General features: G+C 45.1%; 1 protein-coding gene and 1 long non-coding RNA gene across 18 annotated transcripts in view; one reads left to right on the top strand and one right to left on the bottom strand.

Annotated features, from left to right (window-relative positions):
* The window catches only part of AUTS2 (activator of transcription and developmental regulator AUTS2), a 1,218,095-nt gene that overhangs the window by 46,002 nt on the left and 1,150,342 nt on the right, over positions 1 to 21,751 (bottom strand). The window lies entirely within an intron of this gene.
* On the top strand, positions 595 to 20,652 carry LOC147345032 (uncharacterized). Its single transcript, XR_015154499.1, has 2 exons — positions 595 to 8,134; positions 8,900 to 20,652. It is a non-coding gene; the product is annotated as an uncharacterized LOC147345032 (long non-coding RNA).

Genomic DNA, 21,751 nt, shown 5'->3' with positions numbered 1-21,751 from the left:
CCAAGGGTCTTGTTAGGAAGTGAAATTCACAGCCCCCATCCATATGCCCATTCAAGCACTGCTCTGTAGCACGCCTGGGAGTGTTAAAGAGCCTCGGGAAACCCCATAGAGCCTCGGGGTGCCGTTCACGAAGCTGCTAATCCTGTCCTGTCTCCATCTCCTAACACCCAAGTGTGGAAATAAGTTCTTCATTCCTTCCTCGAGCAGGGTCTCTACCAGCATGTAAGCTGCTGCAGGGATGGGACGGTGGGAGGTGGCAGTATCGAGGTCTCGTTTGTGGCCATGTTTCCCATCCTGGCTCATGGAAGTTCCCTGGATCACTCACCATGTAGAGCAGGGAGTTACAGAGTTGTGGTCCACAGCACGGCCATGAGCCACCTTCAAGGACCCGATGGCTGTCACACAGCGGAGAGTTTATTGTGAACAGCACCCTGGGGAGAACTGTGACCAAAGGACATAGAACGGCAGAAGAAATTTCCACTCTAAAACGGCCTGGGCTGCTAGGCAGGGGAACAAACTAATGCTCTATCCTGCTCTTCAACACAAGTGTCCAAGAGGACACTGAACGTCCCTGACAATGAGTTTGGAGGAGTCAGGCGTGGAACGGGAAGGGCCTGGACTACATGGCTTCCAAGACTCCACGAGCTCCCAAATGAGGTATTGGGAGCAGGTTCACAGGGAGAACACCATGTATTTATTTTCCTTGACCTTTCCAGAACCTGACCTTCTAAAACATTTTACCTGTAGATTATTAAACACTCTCTCCCTGACTTGCACAAATTTTAATGAATGCCACATCTTCAAGAGTTATAAACTAAGAATCCCTCCCCAAGATGACTACAGATATAACTTTCCTCAGGAAGAAAAGAAGTAAATCTGCTTATTCCTAGCTGTGGTTTTTGTGAAGTTTAAAGAGATTTTTTAAAAAAATGGAGTGAGGGGAGTGTTGTGTTATTCCCTATATTTGAAATACTTTATCTTTTTTCAAAGGATAAGTCAGACAAGCCTTAAACTGACTTCCTATGGCTCAGACAGTAAAGAATCCACCTGCAGTGCAGGAGACCCTGGTTCGATCCCTGGGTGGGGAAGATCCCCTGGAGAATGGAACGGCTACCCACTCCAGTATTCTTGCCTGGAGAACCCCATGGACAGAGGAGTCTGGCAGGCTACAGTCCATGGGGTCACAAAAGAGTCGGACATGACTGAGCAAGTTACAGGGGAAGAAAGAAAGGGCTCAACAGTAAAGAATCCACCTGCAATGCAGGAGACACAGGAGATGCAGGTTCGATCCCTGGCTTGGGAAGATCCCCTGGAGGAGGGCATGGCAACCCACTCCAGCATTCTTGCCTGAAGAATTCCCATGAACGGAGGAGTCTGGTGGGCTATGGTCCATAGGGTCACAAAGAGTCATGACTGAAGCGAATGAGCATACAAACGGGGAAACAAAATCTCTTGCCATATTTCCATTTGCCATTATTTCATCACTTGTCATTATTTCACTACCTTCAATTTATCACAGAAAAGAGAAATATGTTCAAGTATAAAATCTGAAGCTAAGTGCCTACAAGGTTCAGGAAAGCGGTGCAGACGCGGATGCCACTAGCCTATTAGAAACTGGAACCCCACTGGGTTCTGTGGTGTAAATGGTTAGAACTCTGGGTTCTGAAAGTGCCTTTCTGCTTGAGCCACCTTTCCAATCTGAAATGCTTAAAACCACCCTTTAGAAATAAACGAGCAGGAAATTCTAACTGTCCTTGGATGGAGACGGAGCTGGAATAAGACACCGAAACAGCAGCGTCTCCTCTCACTTGGAACCATAATCCTGGAAGGGAAATGATGTCAGACAAGCAAGTTGAGGCTCGGGACGCGCACTGTCACAATGACTCAAGCCCACCAGCAAATACCTGAATTTTCAGTCCAGAGATGCCTTCCAAACATAAAGGGAGAGAAAGGCAGCAGAGTGTGTTTCCTCTTCGGCTGCAGGAGGCCCATGTCTGCTTGGCTGTCCTACATCCACATTTCCAGCTCAGCAAGCCTAAAACCAAGCCCCCCCAGCACTTCAACTCTGGATCCTCCGTCCCCATCATCAACACTTACAATCACTGATCAACCTGCTTTCATTCCCCTTTAACAGTAATCAGTGGCTGGGTGTGAATACTGCCTATATAATGCCATTTAACACAAAGAACACAACAGTTTCAGAATCTGCTGTTCTTCAGTGGCCTGAGCGAGCTTTTAAATATAAATTGGACCATGTTGTCCATCCCTTGTTTAAAACTCCACAGCCACTGTGGAATATGGAGGTTCTTCAGAAAGATAAAAATAGAATTACCATAGGATCTAGCCACTCCTGGGCGTATATCCAGACAAACCTCTGATTCAAAAAGATACATGCACTCCTGTTAACAGCAGCACTATTCACAACAGCCAAGACATGGAGACAACCTAACCGTCCAACAACAGATGAATGCGTGAAGAAGGTGATGCGGTGCATGTATATAATGGAATCCTCCTCAGTCGTAAGAGAAGAATGAAATAATGCTATTAGCATCAAGATGAATACACGCAGAGATCATCTAAGTGAAGTGAGTCAGACAGGGAAACACAAACACCAATGACATCACTGACATGTAGCATATAAAATATGACAAATGAACCTATCGCTGAACAAAGAGACTCGCGGACACAGAGAACAGACTGTGGTCGCCAGTGGGGAGGGACCGGGGACAGATGGAGCGGAAGGCTGGGCTTAGCAGATGGAAGCCAAGACACACAGGATGGGTGGCTCCCCAGGTGGCTCAGGGGTAAAGAACCTGCCTGCCAACACAGGAGACTCGAGTGTGATCCCTGGGTCAGGGAGATCCCCTGAAGAAGGAAATGGCAACCCACCCCTGTCTTCTTGCCTGGGAAATCCCATGGACAGAGGAGCCTCGTAGGCCACAGCCCATGGGGTCACAAAAGAGTGGGACAGGGACACAATTTAGCAACTAAACAACAGCAACAACACAGGACGGACAGACAGCAAGGCCCCACCGTGCAGCAAAGGGAACTAGATCTACTACCCTATGACAAATCACAATGAAGAGCGTATTAAAGAAGAATACGTACATGATGACTGGATCACTTTGCTGCACAGCATACATTAACACATTGGAAATCAACTATTCTCCAGTTAAAATATAAAACAGAATTAAACTCCCAGGGGCTTCTCATCTTATGTAGAATAGACTCATAACCCTCACGTGGCCCCATGTACTCTCTCTCTGCTCCTGACCACCCACCATCCACAGGCTCTGTTCTCTCCCTTCTCACACATACAGGCACTTCTGAATCTCACCTGCCAACATCCTGCTTCAGTCACACCACCGCGTTAATCTGCCTCTAGTCACCACAGCCCCTGGTTGAACCACAAGAGCCCTCTGATGAACATTCATCCCAGATATTTAGGGGCGTCCCTGGTGGCTCAGATGGTAAAGAATCTGCCTGCAATACAGGAGATCTGAGTTCGATCCCTGGGTTGGGAAGATCCCCTGGAAAAGTGAATGGCAACCCACTCCAGTATTCTGGCCTGGAGAATCCCATGGACAGAGGAGCCTGGGAGGCTACAGTCCATGGGTCGCAGAGACGGACACGACTGAGTGACTTAACACTTTCACTTTCCATTGAGTGAATATTTGAAAAATATCTGATCTCTTAAGTCACATAATAATCAATTTACCAAAACTAAGCAAGTTTCTTTATATTTGCAATTCAAAAGGGAAAAAAAAATCACTATAATGAGAAAAATACTCAATAAACAATTACACATTAAGCCAGAAAAATCATGTCTCTTTGGAGTCATTTCCATAATTGAACATTATACTGCAATAAAATAATAGTACACAACATAAACAAATGCAAAATAATTGGAAGCCATTATGAAGCTCAAGGATCCACTTTCAATATATAATAAAACTAATGTTCTATTTTGAATCATAAAAGATTCTAATAGTTTTCGAGTTTTTTGCATAACAAAAAAAGCAGGGCAATCAAAAAGCACCTAATGTAAAAGGAGACAGCGACATATTGATAATCAAAGGTAGGTAAAGCTTCTGTAGGTATCTGCCTGTGGTCTGCCTAAGGTCTATGTGCTGGATCTAAAGCCGTCTGCAGAACTCACAGAGCAGACTTGTTGCCAACGGGGAGGGGCGTGGGGAGGGATGGACGGGAGGTCTGAGAAGAGCAGACGAGAGCTATCGCACACAGGGTGGATGAACAGCAAGGTCCTGTGTACAGTACGTGGAGCTATAGTCAGCATCCTGTGATAAACCATAAGGGAAGAGCATACGGAAAAGAATGTTTATACGTGCATAGCTGAATCACTGTGCTGTACAGCAGAAAGCAACACGATGCAAATCAGCTGTACGTCAGTAAAATAATTTCTTAAGAAAGCATAAAGCAGTCTAAAGACTTTATGAGTACAAGTCTACTTGTGTGTGTACTGAAAAAAATAAGCAAGAAAACGCCAACAGTTGATAGCCCGGGGGTCAGTTATGGGGAAGTGTCAGAGGATTTTTATTTTTTCATCTTCTACAGTATTTAAATTTTCAACAGAATACTGGCTTGGCTTTAAATCCAGGAACATGGTACAAAGTCCGATAACTGTACAATCAGCCTCATGGGTTCATTATGGGAAAAATCAAAGTAAACAATGTTTTTAAAATTAGCCAAAGAAAACCGCTAAACAGTTAGGAGAAAAACTACATAGCAATGAATGCTAGAAAGAATGGTAGCGGAATAGTATCTGAGTCCAAAGTACATGAGGTTGAGTGGGGAGAGAAAGGTTTTTGTCATGGTACAATAGGAAACACACCCTCACAGAGCAGAAATCAAATCGGGAGATCATGAAATAAGGATTTATAAAATAAGGACTTCTTCAACAAAGCAGGGGATAAGAGTGAATTTTTTTAAATCTGCAAAGAAAAATTCACAAGTTGAAAATCTAGTAGTCAAATCACAAGTTTTCTGAGGAATTGCATCACTGAAAAGGAAGTTGGGAGGTGATGAAAATAAGATAGGGCTTATCCGGGGGCTCAGATGGCAGAAAAGAATCTGCCTGCAGTGCAGGAGACCAGGGTTCAGTCCCTGGGTGAGGAAGATCCCCTGGAGAAGGGAATGGCTACCCACTCCAGTATTCCTGCCGAATTCCATGGACAGAGGAGCTTGGTGGGGCTACAGTCCTTGAAGTAGCAAAGAGTTGAGTATGACTTAGTGACTAACAGACACCCACGCCCACACCCACCCATCCCAAGAACACTTGGAAGGGGAATCCTGGAATAACCTCTGCTCTTTCAGTCCTTGAGGTAACAAAAAGTTGAATATGACGTAGAAACTAACACACACACACCCCCCGCCCCAAGAACACACAGAAGGGGAATCTGGGTATACACTCTGCTCCTTCACCTGACCACAAGCATGGCTTAAATCTGAGATCTTGATTCCATGAGAGGTGAAAGCTTTTTCTGTGAGAGAAAACTATCCCTTTGAGGACTGTGGACCACTGCCAAGTGATGATTCCCACGTGGGCCTGGGCACTTGAACTAATAAAGACATGAAGAGATGGTTTAGAGCCTAAACGGCAGGGTCTTGGAGTTCTTGTGGCTGTTTCCAACGTCATCCTCTTCAGCTCATCTACTGTCCCCATCACAGCACGCACCTTGCAGCCATGTGAGGCCTGACAGTCAGCTTGCTAAACCCGCCCTTGTTCACAGAAGCCAAGTTGGCTAACTGAATTTAAAGTTCCTGTTCCTTAAATGTCCTCCTTGTTGAGGTGCGAAGGAAGGCTTTCAATCCTAAAGCAGAAATGAAGATCATTCTGAAGCCCCCACCTTAAAGGCAGTCTAGGTAGAGAAGATAACACAGTGGGGCGTGAAGCTCATGTCCCCAAATCAGGGATGCGCTGCTGTGGAACCTTGGTGACTTCTGAGGCCACTGCACAGACCAGCACGTTCACCTCACCACAGACAAATGGCTACAAGTCATTTGCAATTTCTAATTACTGACATCAGTTATGTTTCTTTAGATACTGATATACTCGGATCTATAAATTACTTTCTCCCAACAACCACACCGAGAACAAATGATTCCAGTTAGAATTTGGTGTTTGCAAAGCACTGGGCCTAGAATTCACATATCCCCTGAGGGTGGGGGCGGGGGAGTCTATCTCCTGGGGCCTTTCAAAAAGTGAGAACAATTTGAAAATGCTTTGCAAGCACTAAGGGCTCAAAGTATACTCATTTCTTCTCTTACAAAACAAGCAAACAACCACCTCTTCCAGATCTCTGCAGGTGTCACCCACTTTCTTTGCTTCAATTCCTGAACGCTACAAATGACTACTGCTCCCAGTAAAAGTAGCCAAAGTCAATGGGTCATGAGGGCTCCCAGTTAAAACTGTGGACCTGGCACAAAGGTATACTTGAGATGTAATTTTCCAAATGGTTAGTGTTGGGGGGTTGGGATGAGGGGACCAGATATAAATAAAATACAGCCCATCAACTGGAAAAGAAAGCATGTCATGACAAAGAGGCAGTGACACCTTAATCCTCTGGAATGCACCACAAATCCCACCATCGTAACTGGGGGGTGTTTTTCCTTCAAAACCCCAGATCAATTCACGGCAAATGCTTAACTCTTTTTTAAGGTACAAAGAAGCACAGCTTTCTGTCTGCCCGAACAAAGACAGACAGAGCACAGAGTCCGAAGCAGATGCGTGTTGGTGAGTTTGTGTAGAACCAGATTTCATAAAGAACAATAACAAAACCACAGGAAGCCTATTACGAATAGTAACTGGATTGGCAAAACCGATAAATAGATGGAAAAGTGGAAATAAATACGTTCAGTTTAGATTTCTCACTAAATAAAGAGAACTTATATATCCCCTATGACATAACTTTGAGGGGAATATACTGTATTATGGGCTTCCTGGGTGCGCTAGTGGTAAAGAATCCGCCTGCCAATGCAAGAGACATAAGCGATGTGGGTTCGATCCCTGGGTTGGGAAGATCCACTGGCGGGGCGGGGGGCATGGCAACCCACTCCAGTATCCTTGCCTGGGGAATCCCGTGGACAGAGGAACCTGGCAGGCTACGGTCCATAGGGCTGCAAAGAGTCGGACATGACTGAGCGACTTAGCACGCATACTCTAATAGCACAAACATTAGCTGGATTCAAGTTCTGGCTTTGTGACAACTTAGTCAAGTGACTTTGAATAATGGCTTCACCTCTCAGAGCCTTGGCTTTCTCATCTGAATCCAAGGGAAGGCCGAGCCTTCTTATTTCCAGGGTTCCCTCTAGTTTCAAGGATCTGTGATTATACCTTAGTCTGTTTTCAATTAAAGGGATCAACAGATCACCCACATGCAAATATAAGGTGAAATTTTATTTTTAAAATCCAACACTGGAAATGGGCACCATTTAAGTTTTTGCTCTTTGCCCAGCCTGAAGAAACGACTTCGTAAGTAGACACTAACTGAAAAGTAAGAACCATTCAAACTCCAACTTTCAGATTTTACAGAACTCTGCTAAATGTAACCAGGGACTAGACTTAAAAACTTCTCTTCTGGCTGGAGCGGTCTTTGGAAATTGGCTGGGTGGGACAAGTCTGTGTCTTTGACATTTGTCGTCATTCCTCCCTGTAAAAACAAGCTAGTCTTTAAGACGATGAGCTTCCTGAGAGTGAGCAGGTATTACAACTTCTGCATCTTTGTATTACCAGTGCCTGGAATACTTTAAGAACCCAAACAATGCTTTACTGACTGAGTAAATGACAGAATGAAGAAACAGGGACTTCTGTGTCGCTTGCTTTCAAAGTGTGAGTTTGTGCCAATGTGAACATTGTATTCGCGTATGTGCAAGAAACCCTCGGGGAATGCAGAAAACTACCCAGCTGAACTGAGTCCACGGGGCTACGCTGACCCAGCAACCTTCAAAGCCCTGCCAGTGGCCCGGCTCACCACGCACTGAGGCACACCCGTCCCCACCTGGCGCCACGATCCTCTCTCCGGGTTCAGACAGCCCTCCTGCCAGCGCTTCAAGATGACTCAAGATGCTGTAAATCTTTCCAGTGTCCACAGACCAACACTGGGCCCATTTCAAGGTAAATGCCACATTTACTGGTACATGTCTATATTTCTTAGACGTTTAATGTGGGTGAAACCAAGTTATTATTCTTATAAGGTTACTATCTTTATTAAAAAAAAAAACAAAACATCTGTCAGTGATGAGATGTGTGCCTTTCTAACCCATTTTCCCCACAAGTCCCGTAGTTTTAATCACTCTATTGTGTACAGCGCAGTGATTTTCCAGGAATATGTCTGATGTTACAGCTGAACTGACTGTACAGTTACCTGGATTTGTGACAGAAAGAACCTCATCTTACAAAGCATGTCAAACTGTCCTGTTGGAAAGGGGATAGTTTTTGGTGGGCTGCAAAGAGAGCTGTCAGGCACTGCTCTCTAATGAACTTATCAAGTAACTTATTTATTAACATGCAAAAGTTGAGAGAGCAAATATTTTTGACTCATTCATCAACAAAAATGTGTTAAGCACTTACCAAGAGCTCAGTGTAGGAGAGAGAGGAGAAAAACGATAAGGATGACTATTGTGGTGGAACTCATAACTAAATGAGGAAAGACATAAATAGCTATCGTGCAGCGTAGAGAAAGCTCTAATAAAGGCATCAGAGTCCTCTGAAATCGCAAAGGAAGGAAGGACTAACTCTTAATGACAGAAACATGAATCCCCAAAGCTTTACAAGCTGAAATGAGGGGTTAAAAAAAAAAAATGGAACTACAATAGCACCAATTGTTAAGTGTGTACCCAACACCGTTAGGACTACTAAGCCTCTCCTTTCTTTTCTCAGCACTCACTTTGCAGGAAGCTCCAAGTCGGTCAAAAGCAATTCTCGGGCAAGTTTTGGCTGTCTCAACACAAACTTCTACCTGAGAGAGTGCAGATGCTGTGCGTGCATGCTTGCTCAGTCACTCAGGGTGTGTCTGTTTGCGACCCCATGGACTGTAGCCCGCCAGCCTTCTCTGTCCATGGAATTTTCTAGCTAAGAATACTGGAGCCCATTGCCATTTCCTACTCCAGAGGAATCCTCCCGACCCAGGGATCAACCCTGCATCTCTTTCGTCTCCTGCATTGGTAGGCAGGTTCTTTACCCCTGAGCCACGTGGGAAGCTGGTACAGATGGGAGCGCTGATTAAACCAGGGCAGGAGAAGCAGCCTCTGCCAGCTGTCCTCTGAAGGGGCTGCACAGAAGCTGGAGCAAGTTCAGAGAGGGATGAACAGAATCAGAGGCATGTTTCCTTGGGAGCGGCTGCAGGAAGGGGAGGGGTGGGGAGGGCAGGAACGCTGCTGTCTTCCAGGATCCAGAGGGCTGTCTTTTGGAAGAAAAGTAGACTCGTGCTACCTGGCCCCAAGAGGGAACAGCTACAAGGGGAAGAGGCTTTAGCCCAACATAAAGGAGACTTTTGTAACAATTACAGCTGCCCAAAGCTAGAACATGGAGGAGGAAATGGCAACCACTCCAGTATTCTTGCCAGGAAAATTCCATGGACAGAAAAGCCTAACGGGCTATCGTCCATGGGGTCGCAAAGAGTCAATGACTGAGCACATAAAAAATCTATAACAGCGCTTCCACAAAGGTGTCTCAGGGTGGGCTCGGCCTCGAGCTGCGTGACCATCTGGTAAGGGAGCCACAGACAGGAGATTCACACATCAGACAAATGGCTGGGTCTAGGTCACCTTTCCGATCTCCCTCCACCCAAAAGGTTCTACAATTCAAGTTATTTAAATTGAGCTTTATGACTCTGGGCAAGTTACAACTCTTCCCCATCTCATAACTGGAGAGCCAGACACATCACTGAAGTCATGCTGTCTGACCCTTTGAAAAAAAAAAAAAAAGATAAAGATCTATGGAACAGGAAAAACAAAAAGCATCAGACAGAGTCAATTCTAAAGGAAATCAACCCTGAGTATTCACTGCAAGGACTGGTGCTCTAACACTTTTGCCATCTAATGCGAAAAGCTGAGTCACTGGGCAAAACTCTGATGCTGGGAAGATTGAGGGCAGGAGGACGACAGAGGATGAGATGGTTGGATGGCATCACCGACTCAATGGACATGAGTTTGAGCAAGCTCCAGGAGACAGTGAAGGACAGGGAGGCCTGGTGTGCTGCAGTCCATGGGGTCGCAGAGTCGGACAGGACTGAACAACAAGAGGTTAGGAAGAGTACTCACAGGTAACCAGGCCACGATCTTGCCCCAGAATCATCCTCGGCTGGTCTGGCAGAGACCACGGCTCTCCTTTAGAGACTGAGGTTCCCCAAATGGAAAATTCATTTTGACTCAAAGGTGAGGAGCTAGTAAAAGCAGATTAAGTAAGAACTATCTCTAGCTTAGACTCTCTGGTGGGAACACAAAGCCCCTTCCTTCTGAGAGATGTTTCCACGGCTGGTGCGTGTGGAAGACAGAAAATGACACACGAAGCATCTCTTGTTCCAGCAGCACCAGAGGACGTGGGATCATCTTTCCAGGGGACACACTGCTTGGAAAATTCCTCTAAAACCGGATGTCCAATGCAGAGCAGGAAAGCCCCCCAGAGTGACAGAAAGCAGATTCAAACTTTTCCAGTGGGTGCAGCCTTCACAAAGAAGTGACTTGGAATGCTCCACATGCCAGACAAAAGGTGGAAAAGACATTTTCCACCAGATGAATGCAGCCCAGCTCCAAGCCCCGCACTGGCCTCGGCAGAGGGATTCATGCTGATTCTTTATAAACTGGCCACCTGCTTCGCAGGTAGCAAGTCGCTTTCAAAAGACTCAGTCCATTAGCCGCTTGGCCCAGCACACAACTTTACACACACAGGTAGGTCATACAGCCAAGAAGAAAAACATACTTTGCTACCTAAGAGCTTCTGTGAAGCCTGTTCAACCTCTCTAGTAGCAACACCTGTCTCCTTGACCAACCAGAGAAGACAGCTTTGGAGTTACAGGTTTTAGTGGCAAGAAGAAAAGCAGTGAGGAGGGTCATTGGCTACCCGCTCACCCTGTCTCCCCACGGTTTAAGGGCAGACCTGGGACCACAAGACAACTGCACGCTGACAACTTGATGTCTATAACTCTCCTCTGGGGCTGGCCTCCTGCAAAGACTTCGCTTCCTAGCCCTTAGGAAAGTTGTCAGGCAAGCCCGTAAAGTCTCAGAGTTTCCCGACTGCACTCCGGAGTCCAAGGACCGCTCAACCACCCCTCTCATCTCAGTTTTCAGTTTCTGAACTTTTGTCATCTCAGCAGAAGTTGCTCTAAGAATGTCTTCAGTAGAAGCCTTCAACAGCGGATTCTGTTAATTCCTATAGCCTAGATTTTAAAATCTAATTAATTCATATATTAAAATGCTTCTTTATTGCTTATTGGCTGCAGTATAATAATCTGTCTACATGATAATATTTTACTGCTAATTACAACGTTGATAAAATGGGCAATGATCTTTCCCCCTCTTCAAGGTTAACTATGGAGCCTGAGGCCTCTGAAGCAGATGTAGGCTCTCTCCTCCTGGCTACTCCTTCTCTCTGGATTTTAGGTCATTTCAACATCCTGTGGACTCCCTGATAATAAAGAAGGTATATCCTGGCAGAGCAGCAGAGAAAAATGCCAGTCAGCCCGATCTGGCAACTATCTCTTGCTTCAAAATCACACACAAATGAGAACCGGATATGAGAGGTCAGGATATTTCTCTCACACCACAAATAATAGAGCAAGCTGAGTTTCAAAAACAAATTCCATTTGACCTGAAACAGGAAGCTCTGATTCCACTGTAATTCTCGGGATCATGCAAAACTTACTCTGTAGATGTTACTAGAACATGCAACATGGGAGAAGGTAAAACTTCTGGCTCATGGGGAGCCTGCAATGGGCAGCAAGATCTGCTCCTCTCTGCTAATGCAGCTGTCGAGAGGGGGCTTGTGAATGCCTGTGATTTACAAGGAGGATGTAGGGGTGAGGAGGTCAGGCGCTAGGGAAGAGAAGGGCGTTATTTATGACTCTCTTGCACAATCAATCTAGGTTATGTCTAGATCTTCCTAACAGTCAGAGAGGCACTTTGCGGAAACAATCTCCCCCCAAGTTTATGGAACAGGAAATACAACTCTGATAAGCGGGCTTCACGAATGGACAGCTAGGCATTTCTCGCTCCCATCACAGCCCAGCCATTCCTAACCCTGTGTTCTCGGCACCACGGACAAAGTCTTTCTACTAATGACTCCATCAATCAGCATAAATCCCTCCCTAAATCAATGCTATTTGGGTGGATTAACAACTATACATAAAAGCACTGACCTGACATTTTGGGGAACAAACAGGGGTGAACCGCACTTAAAATATATATAAGTACATTTTGCTTTAAACAAACATTCCAACCACACCACTGATTTTGGAAGACTGAAAACAAAAATACCTGTTCCCAAATGGCTAAACTACCTGCTCTTTCATCTTTCCCTTAAATTCCTATTTTCTATCATTTGGATCCATAATTAACTTTTATTCTAACATCTGTTCTGCATAATGACCACTCCTAAATGAATCACACACACACACACACACACAATCTATAGATTTTTATTGCTTTTTTCCCCCCAGTAACATATCCTATCTACTTCATTTGAAATTTATTCTGGTGTGAGCTGAAACGGAGAAGGCAACCCACTCCAGTACTCTTGCCTGGAAAAATCCCATGGACGGAGGAGCCTGGTAGGCTGCAGTCCATGGGGTCGCAAAGAGTCGGACACGACTGGGCGACTTCACTTTCACTTTTCACTTTCATGCACTGGAGAAGGAAATGGCAACCCACTCCAGTGTTCTTGCCTGGAGAATCCCAGGGACAGGAGAGCCTGGTGGGCTGCCGTCTACGGGGTCGCACAGAGTTGGACACGACTGAAGCGACTTAGCAGCAGCAGCAGCGGTGAGTTGAAAATCTAACCATCTGTTGAATAATCTTTCCTCCCATCCCCTTTGATTTTATAAGGGCTCTTTTATCCTATACAAAATTTTTCTGTGAAAACATGATTTGTTTTTGGATAATCTGATTGTAACTTAAGTTTTTCACAATATCATCATATTCTAATTATTATAGGTACACATAAACATACAAATAAATAAAACAAAACAGAAGTGGTCATGAAGTGTCATCCTTCATAGATTTTTCAAATCCAAACTTAACTTGCCCCTCCCCACTATCAAATTAAGAATTTTGATAACTGATCTAAATCTCCAAATTAACTTGGATAAACTAACATTTAGCCTCCTAATTCTAGAACTTCCCTTTTCTTAAGTCTCCTGTCTCCCAAAGGTTTGCAGCTCTCTCCATCTGGGTCACACAAGGCATCCTCAAGGTTCATGAATGTGGCCCACCTGTTCTGTTACTGTTTAGCCACTCAGTTGCGTCTGACTCTTTGCGACCCCTTAGACTGTAGCCCTCCAGGCTCCTCTGTCCGTGGGATTTCCCAGCCGAGAACACTGGAGTGGGATTTGTCTGGCTAGCTCTATTTCTTTTCCCTTCTCTGCACGCATTCTGATGATGTGTTATTTTCCTGCTCCCCAGATGCTCTGTTTTTCAATTGGGGAGATTTCAGGAAGACACAAAGGCACCACAGAGAAGCCAATGTGTGCTTTAGTTGGAGGGAAAATAACTTTTAACACACAGATGCATCCTCTGACATAGGACATGATGAAGACAGGTCTGGCGTTAACTTGATTCACAGGTAAACTCTCCACTAGAGCCCAAAGTCAAAGACCTACATGACACCCCCCAAAACCAGCAAGACAACCCCACCTGCACCCCAAAGGTCAGGGCTGGGAACCCAGCCTTGGCCCCAAAGCATATCTCTTGCTGATCTTGATCACCCATTCTGCTCTCAAAGAGGAAGGACAGAGGGGAAGGCTTGAACAAATCAACGGAGCTTGCCATGTCCCATATGCTTTCCAGAGCCAATTTCATTCTGTTTGTTTCTGGATTTTAGAAAGATCTAAGTAAGGCGGAGAAAAAAATAAAAGTGAAGCAAGTACATCTCCCAGGCCGCTGCCTCCAGTGATAATCTATTTCAGCGCTCCTTGGGCAAGGCTTTATTCTTAGAGAAGAGGCCACTTACCCTTGAATAAGCTGCACTTTTCCACCTGAGGGATTGGAGACTTATTTCTCCCTCCTCCAGATTTACTTATTATCTTGACCTTAAGTTGAAAGCTTATAATTATCTCTTACTACCTTAAAATACCAAATACTTCTTCCTTAACCTTCTACAGGGCCTCACTGAATATGAAGTTTAGATGATTATGAAACATTAAAGTAGCTCTTCTATGTCTCGTAACAGACTCTTTAATAAGTCATTGCCTCCATTTTGAAAAGAGGCAGAGATAATGATAAACAGAGTTTAAGAATCTTGGAAAGGCAATAAAATGACTCAAGGAGATATTATACCACAGCTGAAAAATTAACTTGGGGACTTCTTGCAGTTATTCTACGGCTTTACTTTCTATTCCTGGAAACTCTAATGCACTGAGTGATCCAAAAAGGAAAATATTATTTCCAGTGAGCAGAAAAGACGGCAAATTACCATACTGCCATAGTCACTTCACCTTGCCAAGGCTTACCTCCTAACACCCACCCAATGCCAAAATATACATAATACTGCTCCCCCACCCCATCCAAGCTCATTCTGGTACAGATTTCTCTTACAGTAAAAAGCAGGGGTGGTGGGGGAGACTTCCCTAGCAGTCCAGTGGTTAAGAATCTGCCTTGCAATGCAGGGGACATGGGTTCGATCCCCGGCTGAGGAATTAAGATCCCACATGCCACAGAGCAACTGAGCACATGTGCCTCAAGCAGGGAACTCGTGCGCTGCGATGAAAGATCCTGGAAGACACGCCAAAGCTCCCTCAGTTCGCAGCTGAGGCCCGACACGGCCAAAGACAAGTGGGGGTGCAGAGGGGGGTTTGGGTATTTATATTTCCCTGTTGGCACTTTCCAAGGTTGTCACAGGTCTGAGTGAGCGAGTATTATGGAAGCCTGGCATACACACTAGGCTTTCAAGTGACATGAGAGGAAATGAAGTCTTTGCCGTCAGCTGGACGCTAGGTTCTCCAGGCTCAAAGGATTCTGAGCAATGAAAGGTATCTGAGCCAAAAGAGACTATGGGCTCTTTTGCACCCCAAATACATTTAATGTCTATAATAACAAACTGCACCCCAAACTGCCTGGATAAACGTGATAAAGCTGACCTAGGAAAATGTCAACAAGGGCAGAATCTAGAGTGGGACGTGCATGTCAGTCAGGCTGGGAGTGGAGAGGAATGTGGTGGTGGTTCAGTTGCTCAGTCATGTGCGACTCTGCAGCCCCATGGACTGTAGCCTGCCAGGCTCCACTGTCCATGGGATTTCCCAGGCAAGAATACTGGACTGGGTTGCCATTTCCTTCTCCAGAGGACCCTCCCTGGGCCAGGGATTGAATCCACATCTCCTTTGTGGCAGGCAGATTCTTTGCCACTGAGCCACCTGGGAAGGCCCTGGAGAGGAATACAGGTGTTCACTATGTTATGCTCTCAACTTTTCTGTAGGTTTGAAAACTTTCATATAAGATTACTTGGTGGTGGTGGGGGTGGGGTGGAGATCAACTTGACAGTTGGCATCTTCCATCTTGTACAGCACTTGTCCTGTTGTAAGTCAGGTTTTCTCAGTTCTGTAGAATGTTCTATTTATGCAACAGAAACACTCTCTGACTTGGAATGATGTAAACCATGATTATTAAACACCATGAGCTCTAAGTCTCCAAGAGTCCTGGGAAACATCCCATCTGATTCCCTTAAGCTGTCTGCCGACAGAGACATCCCCAAAGCCCCTCCCCTGCAGAATTAAATGATCAGGAGGCTAATCTTTTTATATACTTCTCTGCTGCCTCAGATCATTAAGAATCTGGGGTGTAAATGTTTATTATTCTTGAATGGTGCATAAACCAATTTCGACCAAACCCGCAATACTGAGTTCTAATTAACAAAGCGATTAGGGTGTGCAGCCAGTGGAAATGCCGAAAGATGGGAAGTCGGAGGAGCCAGGTGTGCGGCCTGCCTCCTGCAGCAGCGTCCTCGGGGACAGAAGGCGGCAGATCGCACGTGCCATGCTTACCTCGGTGTTTGTTATGGGGACAGATAACTACACCTACGTTGAGTAATAACATAAAGCACCAAGAAAGCACTTTGAAAACTATACTGCAGAACACACTTTGGGTATGATTACTAATTTACTCTGAAAGCGTTTTGCACCTGTTTTTGAACATAGCGCTTCCTTTTCCTGTAACATCCTAAAACAGAATTGCTGGGATTCAGAGAGCATCTTATCTGGAGATGTACAACAGGACACTGGGGGAATGGAAGGCCTGCCTGGGCCGCCTTGTGACACGGAGAAAGACTAAGTGGGATAAAGGCGAGGCAGGCAGGAATAGTCCAAGGTCACGGGATAAAAAGAATTGAAGCGGACCCTCGGTCCCCGCTGTTTGTGTCCAGAGAGCAGACGTTTTGGAAGGAAATGCCCACAGTGGAAGGATGGGGTCTGGATAAAGAGCAGTGCTGGGGGGCTTTCCTGGTGGTCCTGTGGCTAAGACTCTGAACTCCCCATGCAGGGGCCCAGGTTCGATCCCTGGTCAGGGAACTAGAACCCACATTCAGCAAGTAAAAAATCCTGTGTACTACAACTAAGACCCAGTGCAGCCAAATAAGTTTTTTTTTTTTTTTTTTTTAAGAGCACTACTGGGAAGAGACAGGCATGGTTATAAAGTGAAGTGAGAGTCGCTCAGTCATGTCTGACTCTTTGCGACCCCATGGACTATATATAGTCCATGGGATTCTCCAGGCCAGAAGACTGGAGTGGGCAGCCTTTCCCTTCTCCAGGGGATCTTCCTAACCCAGGGATCAAACCCAGGTCTCCCACATTGCAGGCAGATTCTTTACCTGCTGAGCCACCAGGGAAACCAGGAAGGCTTGGTTATAAGTCCATAATATCTAGAGGTCAATCCAAAGTATGTCTGTCAGACTCAAAGGGCAGTCTGGTCACCCAGCTTCCTCCTTTCCTCTTTTTTGGGGCAAGTGCCTAAGAAATGGAAGCCCCATTAAACGTGAGGAGTCCTTGGGCAGGCAGATGAGCTCAGCTACGAATTCTGAAGTACAAGGCGTGGGAGCCGAAAGTGCTAGTACAGGCACGTGTTTAGGAAACACACTTAGAGACCTTCATCGTCTCACTCAGATGCAACACCTGATCTTAGACCAGACCCTGTGCTGCAGGGGCAAAAAAATGCCACAGACGACACTGTAAAATGACGGAATTAAATTATGGAGAATTGACGACACAAAAGTGTCACATCAATGTTAAATTTAGTGAAGATGGTAATTATACTGTGGTGACCTAAGAGACCATCCCTATTCTTAGGAAAGACTCAGTGAATTATGAAGCATTAAAGGACCATGATTTATGCAGCTTACTGTCAATTGGCTCAGAATGCAACTGTCTGTGTGTGTGTGTGGATGTCTGTATGTATACATACAGACATACTTAGAAACAGAGACGATAAATGGAGCAAAAATTAAAGGATGGATCTGGATAAAGGGGATACAGGTTTTGTGGTAGTCTTATTCTTACCATCTTTTTGTTTGACATTTCCAAATAAAAAGCTAAAAAAATAAAATAAAAATAAAAAAGAAGAGGAGGAGGAGAAAGAGAAAATTAGCAGAATACCTTCCTAACAGACATGGAACAAATAATCACTACAAGGTGGGATAAATCAAGTAACCAGTCTTCAGTCAGTTTTGCTTAAAACAAAAAAAGTACTTCAAAGTATATTATCAAGACAGTGAAAAAGACAATCTACAGAATGGGAGAAAGTATTTGCAAATCGTATGTATGATAAAGGGTTAGGATCCAGACTATATAAAGAACTATAACAACTCAATAATAAAAAGACAACCCAGTTAAAAAAAAACAGGCAAAGGATGTGATAGACTTTTCTCTAAAGAAGATATACAGATGGCCAATACGCACATGAAAAGATGCTCAACATCAGCAGCCGTCAGGGAAATGCCGGCCAAAACCACAATGAGATACCACGCACACACGGGAGGGTTTTAATCAGAAATAACAGACAACGACACGGACTGACAAGAATGTGGAGCAACCGCAACCCTAACACACTGTTGGTGGGCTTGCAAAATGGCACAGTCACTTCAGGAAACAGGCTGGCAGTTCCAGAGTTACCATTTGACCCAGCAATCTTATTCCTAGGTATATATCTAAGAGAAATGAAAACAATGGCCACACAAAAACTTGTGCATGAATGTTCACAGCAGTGCTATTCATAATAGCTGAAGAACAGACAATTCCAATGTTCGTCAATTGATGAATTAAAATGTGGCAAATCTAGACAATGGGATATTCAGTTCAGTTCAGTCGCTCAGTTGTGTCCAACTCTTTGAGACCCATGAATCGCAGCATGCCAGGCCTCCCTGTCCATCACCAACTCCCGGAGTTTACCCAAACTCAAGTCCATCGAGTCGGTAATGCCATCCAGCCATCTCATCCTCTGGCGTCCCCTTCTCCTCCTGCCCCCAATCCCTCCCAGCATCAGGGTCTTTTCCATTGAGTCACTTCTTTGCATGAGGTGGCCAAAGTATTGGAGTTTCAGCTTCAGCATCAGTCCTTCCAATGAACACCCAGGACTGATCTCCTTTAGGACGGACTGGTTGGATCTCCTTGCAGTCCAAGGGACTCTCAACAGTCTTCTCCAACACCACAGTTCAAAAGCATCAATTCTTCGGTGCTCAGCTTTCTTCACAGTCCAACTCTCACATCCATACATGACCACTGGAAAAACCATAGCCTTGACTAGATGGACCTTTATTGGCAAAGTAATGTCTCTGCTTTTGAATATGCTATCTAGATTGGTCATAACTTTCCTTCCAAGGAGTAAGCGTCTTTTAATTTCATGGCTGCAATCACCATCTACAGCGATTTTGGAGCCCAGAAAAATAAAGTCTGACACTGTTTCCCCATCTATTTCCCATGAAGTGATGGGACCAGATGCTACGATCTTAGTTTTCTGAATGTTGAGCTTTAAGCCAACTTTTTCACTCTCCTCTTTCACTTCATCAAGAGGCTTTTTAGTTCCTCTTCACTTTCTGCCATAAAGGTGGTGTCATCTGCATTATCTGAGGTTATTGATATTTCTCCCGGCAATCTTGATTAATTGGCAGTAAAAAAAAAAAAAAAAAAAAAGAAAAGTGGTACATGCTACAACAGGGTGAACCTTGAAAACATTATGCTAAGTGAAAAAAGCCAGTCATAAAAGACCACATACTATATGTTGTTCAGTTGCTCGGTCTTGTCCAACTCTTTGTGACGCCACAGACTGCAGCACGCCAGGCTTCCCTGTCCTTCACCATCTCCCTGAGTTTGCTCAAACTCATGTCCTTTGAGTACATACTGTATGATTCCACTCATGTAACGTCCAGAATAAATAAATCTAGAGAGACCAACAGTAGATTTGTAGTTGCCTAGGACTGAGGGGTACGGGAGATTCACGGGGTATTAATAGCTAAGGTTTGTCGGGTTTCATTTTCTAGTGAAGATGTTTTAATATTGATTGTGATGAGAACTGCATAACTTTGTGTTTATACTAAAAGCCACTGAATCGTGCACGTTAAGAGTGAATTTTATGGCATGCAAATTCTATCACAAGAAAAAACTTGGTGGTCCTGTTACTAGTTATTGTTTAATAACGGGCAAATACTCATATGCTCTATAATAAGAGGTGAGTAAAAGTTCATGGCAGTGGTCTTAAGACTTAAGACAACCAATCACAACAGCTTTTCAACTTCTTGTCTTAACCTCAGAAGGAAGAGGGCATCTGAGGGCTGGCTTCTACACATTCCTGAAGTCTTCATAGTTTCAGAAGCAGAATAAGTAATTTCCCCAGCTTCAGTATCCATACCATGGAATGAATCATTTGACAACTCAGTAACTGCTGCCTGCCTGTCACGGTTCAGGGCCTGAAACTGTGGATTCACTGAAGAGTAAGACCGGAGCCCTGCCCTGAAGGATCTCACAGATTCCAGTAAGACTGGTTAAAACAAAAACTAGAGTTGAAGGTTAAGTGCTCTAATAGAGCCTGGAAGCCCCCGGGGGATTTTAGGCAGGCAACAGGAACTGAGCACCAGGGAACTTTGCAAGAAGTACGGAAAGAAGACGGTCCACACAAGGAGAAATGGGGGTGGCAGCAGCGCCTTCAGGTGCTGGGCTCTTGACCGGGAAGGATCCAGGGAGCAGAGAGGTGGAGGGTCAGAGTAGGAAGGTGCTAGGGAACATCAGGGCTCTCCAGGTGGTGCTAGCGGTAAAGAACCTGCCTGCCAGTGCAGGAGATGTGAGAGACAAGGGTTCGATCCCTGGAGGAGGAAATGGCAACCCACTCCAGTATTCTGGCCTGGAGAATCCCATGGACTGTAGCCTTGTAAGCTATAGTTCATGGGGTTGCAAACAGGCACAGCTTAGCGACCAAACCACCACCATGTTCCTCTGCACTCCCAGCCTCATCACCGCACACACACGTCCCCCAGTCCAGATTCTGCCATTGGTAACATTTTCCTAGATCACGTTTATCACATTTATCCAGGCAATTTTGGATGCTCTTTGTTACTATAGTTATTAAGCATATTCTGTATTTTGGGATGGAAAAAGAGCGTAGGTTTAGGCACAATCTTTTAACAGATCGGTTTTCAGAATATGGTCTGTAAGAAAATTAAAATATATGGTTGTTTAGTCGCTAAGCCATATCCGACTCTTTTGCGACCCTATGGACTGCAGCCTGCCAGGCTCCTCTATGGATTTCCCAGGCAAGAATACTTAAGTGGGTTTCATTTCCATTTGGATGGAAACTTCACTACAGACACGGCTGAAGTGACTTAGCACACATGCAGGGGGGACGCTGACCATCGGAGACACCCACAACCGGCCGCAGAGCATCTCCACACCCATCCAGGAGCCCTGTCAAAGCTCTGGAAGGCACAGGGGAGACAGCAAGATGGAAGGAGCGCTCCTGTCTTCACCCTGTTTTGTAAATCCCTGCTCTCCAGGGCTGGCCAGGCCCTCAGCTCTCAAAGAACAGAAGTGGCTCCTCCCAGCTGCTAAGCCTGCCCTGAGGTTACGCTTGGGTTTCCCTTTCATGCCTCTTGGGAGAAAGGGCAGCTCAAGGAATAACTGGGGGAGAGATGTCTTCAATTGGGGAGCACTGTAGAGCAAATAGTCTGTGGAGGAGGAAAGTTAATAAATCAGTTAAGAATGTGAAATGTCTTGGCACTTATGTGGGTCACACACACAGACACATAAAGATGTGAACTTCTCTGCTCTGGTAATATTACCGATTGAGAAAACGTCAGAGGCACTACTTGCTGAGAGTTGTTTCTAGATGGGCTTTGAAATCGACTGGGTTCAGCCTGGATGAACCAAGCTAATCTTCTAAGATCCTCAGAGCAGTCTTTCCCATTTAATTTTTCAACAAAATGCACTCCAAACCTCTCAATAATCCCGCACTTTAAGGAATGAATTTAGGATTCTCTTCTAACTTTGGCTGGCATAAAGCACTTAAAATCAACGGCTTTTGAAAATCTGACATAGTAATTAAGGTCCAA

Source organism: Bos grunniens, chromosome 25 (genome assembly GCF_055505025.1).
Source record: "Bos grunniens cultivar Pamir isolate PY7600 chromosome 25, Bosgru_T2T1.0, whole genome shotgun sequence".
In the NCBI taxonomy this organism is placed as follows: domain Eukaryota; kingdom Metazoa; phylum Chordata; class Mammalia; order Artiodactyla; family Bovidae; genus Bos; species Bos grunniens.
The sequence above is the reverse complement of the archived record's forward strand: the minus strand, read 5'-3'. Positions and strand labels throughout refer to the sequence as shown.